The sequence below is a fragment of the Cupressus sempervirens genome, chromosome 1 (genome assembly GCF_028749045.1).
Source record: "Cupressus sempervirens isolate cs-2001-9-10 chromosome 1, ASM2874904v1, whole genome shotgun sequence".
Taxonomy (NCBI): domain Eukaryota; kingdom Viridiplantae; phylum Streptophyta; class Pinopsida; order Cupressales; family Cupressaceae; genus Cupressus; species Cupressus sempervirens.
Window position 1 is genome coordinate 332,406,255 of NC_143118.1, and position 12,663 is coordinate 332,418,917.

Below are 12,663 nucleotides of genomic sequence, written 5' to 3' on the forward strand. Positions count from 1 at the left end.
ATTCTTTGAACTGTAGCTCAAGTTCCTTTAAACTTCTTTCTTCAAGCATTGTGCTCTTATATCAATTGTTAGATAACTAAGAGGGTGGGCGGGAGGGGGGGCATGAATCAGTTATGTCTAGTTATCCTACATTCTCTTCAAATAATTTTAATACCAACAAAACTTCATAAACTTTATCAACGATCACTCAGTGTAAATATTTAACTTATCACTTAGCTCTTTCAATCACATTATTCCAAACTTATTCATTCATTGTTCTTTGCATTGCCAAATGTTAGTAAAATAACTTAGTTAGAATTGACCATAAACTTAGTCATTACCGAGTTCTAGTAAAATAAAAATTATATTAAAAAAATTGTAACACAAATAATATTCACACATTTGAAGCTATGATTTTAACATGGAAACACTGTGAAGGGAAAAACCACCTGAGATCAACTACCCAAAATTTTCACTTTTTTGAACTAAGCTCGGCTAAGAGCCAACCTTGTTACAAGTTACATACTCATTGTTAATGTGACTATGTTAGAGGATTTCACAAAATGATCATCTAGACCTTATCCCTTCTTGATGTTTTCTAAAGAGCGGTCTACTCTAAAGGACTTACAAACATCACTAATCGATGTTACCATATAAGATTTCATAGACTTGTTAGGTCTACTAAGTTTTCTGAGATTTTTTTGCTACAATGGTTAGAAAGAAATAATGTAAAAATTTGATATGTTTAAGTATAGCACTACCTTGCTTTGTTCAGATCTCCTTTATGTTTTTGTCTTTGTCTGATCTCTGTCTTCTTGATTTTCTTTCCTGTATTCTCTTGATTGGTTGATTCACTCCTTCTTACTTCCAACTCGACTTGGTTCTCTTGGCTCAACTCTCTTCTTTCACTTCCTCCAATAGTTCACACTAGCAACATAAAAAACTAATAATCAAATCAACATCCAACCAGCAACCAAAAATCGTCTCAATCTCCTCCGCAAATGATCATCTCTAAGCTTCCAGAATCTTAGATCTAATGTCGTGTAATCACAACCGTTGATCTCATATTCAATGTACTTACCCATATAGAAAATAGAACTTTGTGCTCATCCTTATCTTTCTTGAATGTCCATTATTAGATTCTTATTGAGTTTTCCCAATCATTGATCTTGTAACAAACTTTGACTCGTGTCTTAGACCATCTCGAAATTTGCATATTTCCATCAAAAGTCAGCGTTAAATTCTAGTTTTCCCAACTTGTTCTTTCAATTGTTACTCAATAAACATAACATTTACTTGGGTAATATAGTACTCGGTTAATACTAGACTCACTCCAGAAATACTAAATTTCTTCTTACTTTGTCAATCACTTAAGCAACATTGTAGTCATTCAATGAATACAATCTCCCTTCATTAACCTTGTCACTTCGTTAAGCTTGTGATCTTCAATACTTTTCAACATTACATGATTCTAAAACAATCAAAACAACATTACATTATCATTGTCCAATTCATTCAAGTGCCCATTGTATACCATACTTATCAATTCTGTCTTCAACATAATTTCTTCAAATCATCTTCATCAATCAAATGATATGACACTCTATTGAGTTAGCATAATGTCTAACCAACTAAGACTTTGACATCAATGACAATATAACAACTAATATTAATCTTTTACATTCATTCGTAGCTTTACCTATTACATTATCAGTTGGGGATAACAATTTACAAAGGTTTTTTAGCTATATTTTAATAGTCTAGTATTGATCAAGTATGAGGAAGGTCTTTGATACTATTATCAAGATTTTATCCTACAAAATTTCATTTTGTAATATCTTTATTACTAATAATATAAAGATTGCCTATTATCAATCAAAAGAAAAAGATCCTAGATATGAGACAAGGTTCCCCAATCATTAAGTATCTAGGCATCCCCTTGTTTTTAGGAACTTGCAAAGAAGGTTTGTGGAAGGAACTAGTGGATTTTTGTTAGGAGAAGATGGATGGGTTGAAAAGAAAACGATACACTTTTGTGGGTAGGATTTTGATGTTAAAACTGATAATTTCTTTCTTTCTAAGGTCTTCTCAATAATGTGTTTAAAGATCCCTACAAAGGTAATCAAGGTGATTGGGAAGAAGATACAAACGTTATTTTGGAAGTGTTCTAGGGAGCAACATAAAATTCTATTATTGGTATGGAAAAATGTTTGCAAGCCAAATGTTGATGTGGGCAAGCTTAAGGGATTGGCAATTTATGAATGAAGCATTGGGAGAAAAGTTTCTTTGAAGTAATTACTCCAACCCAAACCAAATTTGGGTTAGGATTTTCAAATCAAGTACTTGGAATCAATGGAGAATCAAATGTATTATAGGGTTTTCCAATTAAGAATTTTATTATTTCTGGTATGCAAGTCATTATTGGTCATATAACTTGGCTAATTGGAAATGGAAAATTTCTAGGATGACTCATGGGAAGGGTTTCCAACATTGAGAGAAAATGGAGGCATGTATGAACTCAAGCTATTCTTCACTCAATTGTGGGGTAGTTAGAGATTATATGAAACTTTAAATAGGGGTGGCAAAGAATCAGTCTAGAATTCATTAGATTGAGAGGGACTTTCAAAGGATTAAAAGAGGAAAATGGAAGAGATATTTCATACCAAAAACATTCTTATCAATGATCAGGAGGATAAGGTGGTCTAGTGTGGGGCTATTGATCACCAATGTTTGGTGAAATTGGGATATCATCCTTTGGATAACAAGGGAAGTGAAGAAAGTTGGCCTACTAGTTTGTGTTGGGGAAAGGAATGCCTCCCAAAGACTAGTGCCTTTACATGGTTGACAATTCAAGGAGAAATTCTCATCAAGGAGAGGATGAAAGAGTTGGTGTTCACAGGACCCTTTGATGTGTAATGGGTTGTAGGGAGGAGGAATCGGCGTACCATTTTTTGATTCTTTATAAGGTGAGCTTAAAGTGTTGGTGTATGGTGTGCAAAAACTGGGGTGACAAGGTCCTTTAATAGGGTCTCTAAAAATACTTTTTCCTAGGATGGTCGAAGGGTAAAATGAACCTTACTCTATATTGCATTTGAATTTTTTTCCCCTCAACTATTGTTTGGGAGATCTAGAAAGATATCAATAGACACATCTTTCAAGATAGGTATAAATCAATGGATAGGTTTCTTGGGAGGATTAATCATGCAATTTGTGCAAATGATTGCTTGTAGATTTTTTAACTACAAGTGTTTATCTCCAAGAGAAGATTAAAAAAATTCAATACCATTATCTAGGAATTCAAATGAAGCTTGTTAATGAGTGTAGCTAGCTTAATCCAACATCAAAGAATAGTGAATAGGTGATATGAGGTTGTCTCTTGAAAGGTTGGACTTAGATTAACTTCGATGGTGCTTTAAAGGGTAATCTAGAGCCTTATGGTATTGGGTTTGTTTTCTACAACCGAAGAGGCAATATTATTTATATGTGGATGAAGAGGATTGCATAAGATACCAACAATGTTTCCAAGGCAATAGCAATTATTTATAACTTCATGCTCATGTAAATAAGTATTTACTTATTACACTTTACTTAAGTTTACTTAGGTTAATGCATTATTTTATTATTTCTTAGGTGAGACACTTAGGAGTTTGCATACTCTTATGAGTTTGTCATGTTGACAACACTAGAGTAAGCAACTCTAATTCAACACATGGTGTCTACAACATTAGAGTTTGCATAATTAACTGAGTTGTCATATAGACAACACAATTATTAGCACTCTTAATTAAGCACATGGTGTCTACAACATAATTTTGCGTGCTACACTTTTGTAGGCTTATCCTTGTTGAGATAATGGGTGTTGCACACATTGCATAATATTGTTATATTTTATTATTTTATTTTATTGTATAATGTTGTGCCTAGATGGACGTGCAACATGTAAAGATTCTCATGGAATATTCTTGATGAGTTGTATTGTAACATTGTGAAAATATTTCATGTAATTATTTAATATTGGAGAAAAAAGAATTAAATGCCCAATATTAAATGTGGGGTCAGTGGGTTAGGTAGCACATGGTTTTAGCACATGGTTTATGTAATACCACTTAGTGGTTTTGTGGGACTTGCTACTATATAAGCAACCACAAGGGTAGTTGTTGTAGAGTGACAAGGAGAAGAAAAAAGGCAAAAGTCGAGCGGGACAAGGCTTGACAGGTTAGCCAAGGGAGCATTTGTGAAGGTTGAAAGCATGGCATGGGATGTGTGGATTCATGCTTGTTCACATAGTTTGCTCGGTTGTGGCTATGGCCATGAAGCCTTCCATGGTTGTATGGAAATGGTATCTTTTTGCTGAATAATACATGGTGATGGATGCTTTTGGAGGTTGGGTTTTTCCCTCAATGAGGGTTTCCCAGGGTATATCTTGTGTCACATTTTGTGGGTATGTTGTCTATTCTCTTGCATGTGGATTTTTAATTTCGTGTTTATTTCAGATCTATTATGGGTTATGTGGAAACGGTTATATTCTTTGTTGCCAAGTTTCCTTACAAGTGGTATCAGAGCTATGGTTTTATTATTGTAACCCTAGATTGAATCCATGGGAATGCATGAGAGGATAAAAGAAAGGGCAAGATATATGAATGATTTATTGCAGATCTAAGGGTTTTTGGATTTGCTATTATGATGGGATGTTAAAAGATTTGGGCATGTGAAATTGTTGGACAAAAGATTTTTTTGGATGTTTCATTTAAAATGAGGGTTTTGGGGGGTAGCATGCAGAAATGACCACCTGGGTAAAAACAAACCTCACCATTGGATCCGGATCGACATTTCCATAAAATTTGATATATAAAATGCCCTAGTTTGACCATATTCAGAGGAAATGAAAGAGTATTTTAGTTTCAGCCCATGATGGCTGTCAAATTTAATCCCGTCGGAATTTTCGTCATTGAAAAAATAAAAAATGAAAAATCATACTGAAAATGGTAAAAAGATTGTCATAGTAAAATGGCCATAACTTTCTCTCAGAATATCGGACTTCAGAGTTCTTACAAGCATTGGAAAGCTAATTCAGAGCACTACAAGATGGTGCAGGTTTGGTTCTGTGATTTTGAAATTTTGTCAGGTTTTAAGAGCCCTAAAATCAGATGTTTTTTATTTTGAGCACGAATTAGGGCATAACTTGAGCATACGGAGTCGGATTTTGGACTTCGTGTAGTCAACGAAAAGCTCTTGGAGAGCTCTACACATTGGTATAGACTTGGTGCAGGTTTGGCATGATTTATTTGTTGATATATTGATCTAAACAGTTTATAGATATATTTTGACTATGGTAACATTGTGAGTTTATGGCATTGGAGATTTAAGATTTGATGTCATTATATACTCAGTTCATATTTCAGATTGGTCTCATGATGATATGGTTATCAGTGTTTGGTTTGGATATGCATGATGACTTGTTGGGTCTACAAGTTGTGCAGTGTTGTAAGCGGTCTATACTTACAAGTTGCATTTATAGCTTGGTTATGGGTTGTCTTTGCCCATTGATCTTTCATTATTGATGCATATTCAGATTGGTGGCTTGGATTTGGGTTGTCTATGCCCTAAGTCACATGATTTGCTAATTTTATTCTTCATGTAGAAGGGATGAGATGTTGTTACCAGGTACAGTCATGGTGGAAGATTGTGGTTGACTATTTTATGCTGACAGGTTGGACACTTTGAGAGCCAGATGCTCGGTTCATGGATATGATCATGGTGCCATGAATTTTGGCATGACATGATTGATTATACAGGTACATCCTTGATGTTCATTAGCTTGGATTTTTGATTCAGTTATGGTGGTATATCTTCTTGGTTGAGGATCATGGTTATTTAGTTTCTTTTAAGGAGCTCATGATGTGCACTTTGAGTTCTTTGATGGTTTAATGCCTTGGTTGATTCTCATGGTTAGAAGATGGTATTTTTTCATCATTATGTCATGGATAGCTTGGATATACAGTTTAGTGGGAGCTTATGATAGTGATGGGGTGATAGTGTAGGATTAGTTCCTGGTTTGGTTTGGATCTTCATGTAGGAGATGGATTTTATGATGCCATAGGTGACTTGGTACCACGGTTGAGTGGGAGTTGTTGGCATTGATATATTTATTGAGTGTTTGCAGATGTTGGATGTTTGTCTTAGATCCTGTTGTTGCAGAAGCGTCTTTGACATTTGCATGGTGCACTTGTTATCTTCATGGTGTGTGAAGATGGTTAGATCTTGAGGACTCATGGAGTTCTTGGTTATCCTCATGGTATGTGGAGATGGTTTTCTTCATGGTGTGTGGAGATGGTTGCATCTTGAGGACTCACAAGGTTCTTGGCAAAGGTGTGGTTTATATTTTTTATTTGGCATGTTATCCTTGGTATGGGGATGGTTTCATTATTATGTCATGGTATACTCTTGATATGCGTTTAGAGTTGTGACATGTTATGGTATGTTCATATGGAGCATGTTATCTCTTTAGTTGAGATGGTAAGATCATGTTGTCATGTTTATGTTCCTAAGGCCATGGTTGGAACTTAGACATTGATCTTGGTTTAGTTTCTTGGTATTGAGTACACTAATCATAAGCTGGATACTTCATGATATTACTATGTTGCATTTGGAGTTGGCATGAATTGATTGGTTACAGGTGCTCATGGATACTTAGAGATGGTGCTGATGCTGATTTCTCTTGGATTAGAGAAGTATTTGTTGGGACGGTTGATGGTTTCAGCAGGAAGTCCAAGGGGCAGTCACCTAATATGGACTTGAGAGGAGATTGTTTTTAGATGAGTCTTGGTTGGAGACTTGGGTATCTTGATGAGCATTCTCATTCCCCACTCTTGGTCTACTTGGCGGTTTGCTACTTGAGAGGTATAGCCCATTATTTTTTCTCAGTTGCATTATATTTATGCTTATCTTTCATGGATATGGATCTTGAGCTCTGGTACATGAGTTAGTTCTGGAGGGTTCATTTGAGAGATGGTTTAGCATTGGTTATCTCCATGTGCATATGTTGTTATGCTGGTTGAATTTGGGAGATGGTTTTATATTGGGCATATTCCTTGGTTTAGGAATGGTTTATTGAGTTTGATCTTCTTGTGAGAGGCTTACATCCATGATTAGTTATATGGTATGGTTTAGGTATTGTTGAGGCTTCTTGTTGGGTTTTTATGGAGGAGATCATACTTGCACAGTTTACATCTAGAGGTGTGTGTAGGACATGATACAGGTTATGATTTGCATGGTTTCTTTGGTCTTGGTTATCTTCTTGGATGTTCGATTTTGCCTACATTAGATTTGAGATTGGTTGGAGATTGTGATCACTGGTTTGTGCTCATGTATGTCATGTGAGAGATGACATGGTTATTCCTTTATCTCTTTCCTCTGTTGGTTGTGGAGAACTTGGGAGAGCATTGGAGACTTTTTATGAGAGTTTTTCTTGCAGGATATTAGTTTATGTATTGTGGATGTCCTTGAAACTACATGGATTCACTTCTTTGAGATGTTGTGAGTGGATTGGTTATAGATTTGACATTATCTTTTGCAGTGGGAGCTTCTTGGTATATATGTGGCAGCTATTGCTCTTGAGGCTTGTGATTGCAGGTTGTAGATTGGATATGTCGGTGATATGAGATTCACTTGTTATACCTTTGAGGTATGGATAGTTGGATGGGTTTGGCACTTGCTGTGGGTGCTATTTCAGCTATGGATATTTTGACAACTATAGATACATGTGATTACCTTTGGATCAGGTTTTTTGTGCTTGGAATTTCAGTTGATACAGAATTTTATGATCTTCTAATGCGACAGGTTGGATGGTTTTCTCTTTGGATGGCTTCTATGTATGTCCAGTGGGAGTGGCATAATAGGAGGTGAGATCATTCATGTTTGAGATGCTGGATACTTTGATTTTTTTGTGGGTACCAGGATGGAGCACTTGGTGTATTTTGATCCATGATGGTGGATGTGCTGGGAGGGATTGTTCCCTTGTTCATTTATGTGGCTACGGATTGACCCTATGCAATGTATACAACAAGTGGAAGATTGTTGAGATAATGGGTGTTGCACATATTGCATAATATTGTTATATTTTATTTTATTATGTAATGTTGTGCCTAGATGGACGTGCAACATGTAAAGATTCTCATGGAATATTCTTGATGAGTTGTATTGTAACATTGTGAAAATATTTCATGTAATTATTTAATGTTGGGAAAAAAAGAATTAAATGCCCAATATTAAATGTGGGGTCAGTGGGTTAGGTAGCACATGGTTTTAGCACATGGTTTATGTAATACCACTTAGTGGTTTTGTGGGACTTGCTACTATATAAGCAGCCACAAGGGTAGTTGTTGTAGAGTGACAAGGAGAAGACAAAAGGCAAGAGTCGAGCGGGACAAGGCTTGACAGGTTAGCCAAGGGAGCATTTGTAAAGGTTGAAAGCATGGCATGGGATGTGTGGATTCATGCTTGTTCACATAGTTTGCTCGGTTGTGGCTATGGCCATGAAGGCTTCCATGGTTGTATGGCAATGGTATTTTTTTGCTGAATAATACATGGTAATGGATGCTTTTGGAGGCTGGGTTTTTCCCTCAATGAGGGTTTCCCAGGGTATATCTTGTGTCACATTTTGTGGGTATGTTGTCTATTCTCTTGCATGTGGATTTTTAATTCCGTGTTTATTTCAGATCTATTATGGGTTATGTGGAAACGGTTATATTCTTTGTTGCCAAGTTTCCTTACAATCCTCTCATCATCACACTTACTCATGTGCTTAATGGAGGATAATCCACTCCTAGTGGACATGTGCTTGGTTGCAACACTTATTAGTATGTTGATTCCTAGGCATTATAGAAGCATCCTAGAGGCAAGTTATATACGAGCACTTATAGTGTACTTTCACATTGAATAAAATAAAATATTATTATTTTGATCATACTCTTTTGGTCTACTATTGTGCTTGTGCTTGAGTTCCTTGATCTTGGGTGGATTTTGCCTAAAGAAAAATTCTTACATGGTATCAAAGCTTGGGGAATTTCTCTTCACATAGCCATTCGAGACCTTTCTTGCTTCTACACCTTGACCTAGATTCGAAGAATCCACAGATATCTAAAGTGTCTAGAGCCAAAGTGGACCTCACCATTGCATCTAAAATGTCAATTCAGTGAAAATCGACTATAAATTTGCCTATATTGGGCCAAAGTCAATTTTGAGGCAATTTTTTTTTGCAAATCGGCACCCAAAGGCCCCAATTTGCAAATATGATATGATCTATTAGATCTGCAATTTAATTTAATTCAAATTTATATTTTAATTTTCTTTTTATTTTCGTCAGTATTTTTCTACAATTTTTGAAAGTGTTTTTCGGAAAAAAAAAAATTGGTCAATAGGGCCTACAAAGATTTTTTTTTTTGCAAGAATCGGGTGGTGAGATCCCAGCCCTTGCAAGCCAAATATTCTATCAACATATTTATTCGGTAGGCACCAATTCAACATTTTCAGTTGATGTGGGAATAAATATAAGTCCCCGACATCATGCTTTAATATCTTGGCCCCCGACAGTCGTTCAACCTCCTACCACAGTGTTTGCAAATCTCTAGCTCCACAAAATACTGTCCATTGGTGAGGACACCAAATTTGCTCCCGGTGTTTGAAAAATTTGCGATGCTAATTTATAAACTCCGACATGACTTTGGCACCAAAAAATAATTTTTGACGACTCCACGTCTACAAGGAGTGACACTACGCAACTCTTGGTATATGAGATTTTCTTCCTGAACGATTTCATGAAGATCTAAGAAGTTTTATTAATATACCTTTTAATTATTTTTTGATTGATCTTGGGCATAAAATGCTTTTGAAAAAGGTTTCAAATTTACAAAATCAAAAGGAAACACACTTAGTATATTGATGTCAGTAGCTTCCATTTGTATTTTTAGACAGATCAGAGCTAGTGTGATATACTATATTAAATATTTTATTGTTTGCAACTAGCTTTGGCAAGCCAGTTTACAAAAGAAGTACCTAAAATTGATGGGAAGTGTGGAATCTGAAATAAACTCATGTTTTATTCTAATTAACATAAAATTTTACAAAATTTCATAGCTTCAGGATCTCTGATTTATTCATAGTGGAATTACCCCGAATTAAGTAATGAGAAATTAAAATTTCAGCAAAACCTCGCCACACGACGCTTCTACTCAGCCGCCAACTCACGTGGCATAGACCCACCCTTGGACCTTGCCACATTAGCATTACATGGCTCTAGCACAATGCCAAGTCAGACACACCCAGTCAGTAGCCAGGCAGATGCCATGTGGCAAGACTGACCTAGTCAATAGCCATACACTAAGACACGTGTCAATTTCGTACCACCATGTCAACTAGGGGGACAATTTTTTGTTGAGGTTAGCAATTCACTATCTTAAAATTGATGGTCATCAAGCCATCATCCAGAGGCAAAAGAGAACTGCTGCAACAACTATTTGACCGTCAAATTTAACCTTATATTCTACTAATCAGACCCCTCTTCAGAATCATTTTTGATTTGACAATCTGACTTTGGGAGGCCATATCTTAGTCATTTGGGCTCCAAATCAAGTGCAATTTTATTTTATTTTGGCTAGAATTTCTTGAATTTTCTAGTGGTGCAGTTCTTTTCTGGTTTTGGTGCATGGATTTGTCAGAAATTGCATCTTTTGGCAATTGTACCTATTCAATCCTGCATTTTACAACTTCAATTGTTCCGTATGGGCTCATCTGGACTCGAAATTAGGTTCCATTTTTCTTTAAAGTGCGTTATTTTTCATCTACTTTCCAAATCTATAATCAGATTATAGGCTTGTGTGGACAAAAATATCAATTTCAGAATTAGGTCCTTTTCTGCATTGTAATGCTTTGATATTGTTAAAAGTAAAGGATCTCTAATAGATAAACAATTACAAATATTTGTCTATAATTTTTGAATCAAATAAGTAGAATAAATTTACTTATCTTCACTATATTTGCAGCAGGTTCTTGAATTTTTCCTTCTTCAACACTGATTTCCTTTACTAGATCATTATAAGACATCTGTGAATAATAATAACAATGATATTATAATGTGGATATGATTCTGCAGGTACTTGTATGTTTGTTTTTATATGTTCACTGCAGTTGAATGATCTCAAATATATATTCAATGAACAACCATGACTCCAAAGAGTCATGCCTCTACTTGGCCCAAAGGCCACATAGGGACATGCACTAATACGTAACTGTTCCATGTTTAGTCTACCTGATAACACAAGACATGATCACAATGTTATTAATAGCGCCAAGACATGGGTTGGAGACCCGACACAAGAAGGAATATTTGACGCGAGTTATAGCACCCTGACAATACCATCTATCAAGGGTAGTAAGAAGCCTAGTGTTAATCTTAGTCATGGGTAATATGAAGCCCGACAGTGATATCTGCTGTGGTAAATATGAAACCCGACAGTAAGGTCTGTCATAAGTAATATGAATCTTGACCACTTAAGTTGGTCGATCATAATGTATATTTACTGTCACAATTCCATATACATAACAGGGATGTATGTATACGTATATGTATGTATACATCAGTATGAATGCATGTACGTATATATATGTCTCTGTCATGTATATCAAATAGTGGTGCACAAATACATCTCTATAATGTAAGACAAATATTAGAGTCAGAACACAAATTGTTTATATCTCTGAAATGTAATTACAAACAATAACATCATAGTAGATTCAGATTTACTTCTCTTGATGCTAAACATCAACACTCCCTCTTTAGTTAGGGAGAAGAAAAACATTAGTCAAAGTCATATAATAAGCAATACTGCATGAACAGTAAATGATCTCTACTTGCACTTAAGCAATGTCTAGAGATAACACACATAACCTCTACTTGCACTTAACCAATGTCTAGAGGTAGGCCAAGAATAATCTCTACTTGCACTTAAGTAATGTCTAGAGAAGCCCAAAAATAATCTCTACTTGCACTTAAGCAATGTCTAGAGAAGCCCAAAAATAATCTCTACTTGCACTTAAGCAATGTCTAGAGAAGCCCAAAAATAATCAACTATTTATAAGATCGTCACCTTGTAAATAATTCTAGATTATTGAATATGTCCATGAAAGATCGTCACCTTTCATTACATATAAAATAGAAGAAACAAATGAAGAACTCTTTTATTTCAAAAAAATTCCATTACAAATAATCATACCAAGTCTTTCCCTGAAATATTTCAATTTCACTTTAGTAAGAAGTTTGGTAAGAATATTGATCATTTGATCATTTGTACATATATATTCCAATTGAATAACTCCTCAATTAACCATATCTCTGATGTAATGAAATGGAATTTCAATGTGTTTAGAGAAATTGTAAAACACAAGGTTAGAAGAAAGCTTGATACAACTTTGATTATCACAATAAATCATGGTGGGCTTCAATGGTCTTTTGAAGAGATCTAAGAGAAACTTTCAGAGCCATACTGCTTCTCTGGCATATAGGGAAGATCCAATGTACTCGGCTTCAGTAGAACTCAAGGCCACAGAAGTTTGGTTCTAACTAGTCCAAGAGATCATACCAGATCTAAGACTGAAACAGTATCCTAAAGTACTCTTGCGCTCAATAGA